General features: G+C 39.7%; 1 long non-coding RNA gene across 1 annotated transcript; it reads right to left on the bottom strand.

Annotated features, from left to right (window-relative positions):
* Positions 1–989: 989 nt before the first annotated feature.
* On the bottom strand, positions 990–2,308 carry LOC123094019 (uncharacterized). Its single transcript, XR_006445697.1, has 3 exons — positions 2,067–2,308; positions 1,917–1,993; positions 990–1,286 (listed from the first exon to the last, which is right to left on the bottom strand). It is a non-coding gene; the product is annotated as an uncharacterized lncRNA (long non-coding RNA).
* Positions 2,309–3,019: the final 711 nt, after the last annotated feature.

Below are 3,019 nucleotides of genomic sequence, written 5' to 3'. Positions count from 1 at the left end.
TTGTCTAACTATATATGGTGTATCTAGTCACGTTTTAGTTTTAGATACATCTGTATCTAGATATGGAGGAACTGAGTATAGATAGCTTTCATATCGAGATGGATTGCAAACAAGTTGTTGCAAAAATTCAAAGCCAGGACAGGGACTTGTCAACGCTGATAGCGGAGGTCAAACACCTACTGGAGTCACGCCAAAGATGGAAGGTGAGTTGGGTAAGGAGATGAGCAAACGGTGCAACTCATGGCTTAGCTAAGGTAGGTGTAGGAAATAATCTGTGCAAGGTTTGGCTACATGAGCCACCTGAATGTATCCTGAACATTATACCGGCAGCCTTTTATGAATATAAACAGGAGTGGTTTGAACTTCACAAAGAAAAAAGACAAGAATTTTGGGACGGAGGTAATATATTGTACTCCCTCCGTCCGGAAATACTCGTCGGAGAGATGGATGTATCTAGACGTATTTTTGTTCTAGATTCATCCATTTCTACGACAAGTATTTCCGGACGGAGAGAGTATAAAGGTGGAGAAAGAAGTTGTTTACTTGTTTTGCTGTCCCATGATACGAAGTTGTTATTACAACCAATATGTGAGCATAGCATATTGGGTTTAGTAACATCTTATTCAACTCCATTTGACCACACAAGTACCCCTATTCGCTGTACACCCACTCCATGGGTAGCAGACAGCAAAGCTAAGCATAAAACGAGTTTTTTAAGTCGCTCCTTAGGATCTTGATTCATAAATTAAAAAAAGAATGAGGTTGTTTTATATACTTCCTCCGTTCGGAATTACTTGTCTCGGAAATGGATGTATCTAGAACTAAAATACATCTAGATACATCCATTTTCGCGACAAGTAATTCCGAACGGAGGGAGTAGATGATAAAAAAGGAAAAGCGAGTTGCCCTTGATCAATAGTTGAAGTATACACACACTTGACTAATTTATACAGTACCAACAAACGGGGCGAGCCAGAGTTGAGAAAAACCAGTCGAATAAACTTCCTGCGGGCGCAACAAGAAACATCACACCAACAATTGTTCATAGTCAAGCAACCAGTTGCAGAACGAACAAAAGCAAAGAATTCTTGCAACCACTCTCACAGAACGATTGTTGTAAACAGTCACCCAAGTGCATTTTACTACTAAAGGAAAGTTTTTCTTCTCCACATCAACTTAACTATATATCCTCAAACCCTTTTGCTATTTCAAAGTTATGACCCAACCGACGCCTCGCCATTTCGCAAGTGGCAAAACCCCCTTTTCTCTCATCGCCTCGCACCCACCTGTGAGCATCAACAACAATGTCCGGTTAATAACAATCCAAGTAGAAAATAATGAATTACCAACAATCATTAGTCAAAGTCATTCCAGCATGCATGCGCTGTCAATTAAACTTTTACATATTTATTTATAGTAAGTAAAAGCTAAGCAAGTGGCATCATTATCCTTGGCGATGCTTGCTATACTTCTTTAGCTTAATCACTGACCCAGCATTGTTTTACCATGTCCTTACTAACAGTGGCTAACAACTTTTTGAATTGGATAAATCTTGATTTCTTGCGGAAATGCTTGTCTTTTTTTTTCTTCGGAAATAGCATCTAGAGGAAGGATGCAAGTCGCAGCCCAGTTCTTCATATCGAAAATCTCCAACGCCCATGCAAGACATGGACAAGTTATAATCATGCAAGCATCCTTGGCACATGTGCTTTGTAAGAACGCATGTTTTGTTTCAGTGCGTCTTGTAGCAAATTAGTTATTTCAGTGAAACTATAAATCTTAAGCATATGTATTGCTTGCGACACGAATGTCAAAATCATCGACATACCTATCAAACACAATTGTATATTCATAGAAGCATTCCCCATAAATAAGCTCTGAAGAACTGATTTGAGAAGATTTAAATCAAGCCTTACCATGTTATGCAAACAGTGCAGTATCAGCACCATTGATGTCAACGTATTCATCTTCTGATGATTGCCCTTTCTTATCTCTACATTGCATTGAGTATTAGGGTGAGAAAAGTAAAACAAACATGTATACACATCTGTACTACAATTCCATACCCATGATTTTCAAAGTGTTCTCCTAATAGTCGAAGTTTGACTGGTTTTCCGCAGATACGACAGATTTCCTCTTTTTCACGTCTAGCTTTATGCCTTAGGTAAGATTGCCAGACTGAAACGACTCCAGTTACTGCCGCGATAGCTCCACCCACACAAGAAACCGCCAAAACCATAACTACAGCCATTGGTCCTGTCTAAATCATATATTAGAAAATAATGATGACATGCAACAAAATTTTAATGCATAAATATCAACTACTTTTAGACCATAAAGATATATAAATTTGAGTCCACAACAGACAAACATGTTGGAGTTAAATCATATGCCAATAGTGTACTACTAGCGTTCGCGCTGGACACTGTGGGGCCAGCCCATTGCATAATTGGACACGGCGGCGGCTAGTGATGAGCTCGACGCCTTACAACGGCATTCGACGCCGGCCATCAGGCCACTTCGCTGCGGAGATCCGCAACCGCCATACGAGCTAGTAATTATTGCGATGTTGATGTGTTTTCGTAGGAGAAAATCTAGTGCATAGGTGATTTGGAAACAACATATTGTTTCCAGAATCAACTGCAGAGGATGAATACATAAACATGTCTTATGGACAAGGAATCTATTAGAAGAGCCGAAGATATTGAAGATCAACTGCACGAATGTATGGTGTGATAGCAAGTCAGAAATTAATATAACAAACGACTCAATTCAACATGATAGACCAAACATGTGGAGATAGACAGATTCTTTATCAAAGAAAGTTGGATGCTGGGATTATCAACATAGAGCATGTAAATCCATGGCAATTAATTGCAGATTGCTTGAATAAAGGACTGGTAACCAGATAATGCAGTTTAGCCTGTGACAAGATGGGAACGATAGATATCAATCACCCCTCTTGAGGGAGAGTGTTGTATGAGAGGCCCATCCCTATTGGCCCATGAGGCCTAGGCCC

The sequence above is a fragment of the Triticum aestivum genome, chromosome 4B (assembly GCF_018294505.1).
Source record: "Triticum aestivum cultivar Chinese Spring chromosome 4B, IWGSC CS RefSeq v2.1, whole genome shotgun sequence".
Classification (NCBI taxonomy): domain Eukaryota; kingdom Viridiplantae; phylum Streptophyta; class Magnoliopsida; order Poales; family Poaceae; genus Triticum; species Triticum aestivum.
Note: the sequence above shows the minus strand (reverse complement) of the source record. Positions and strands in the feature narration are given on the sequence as shown.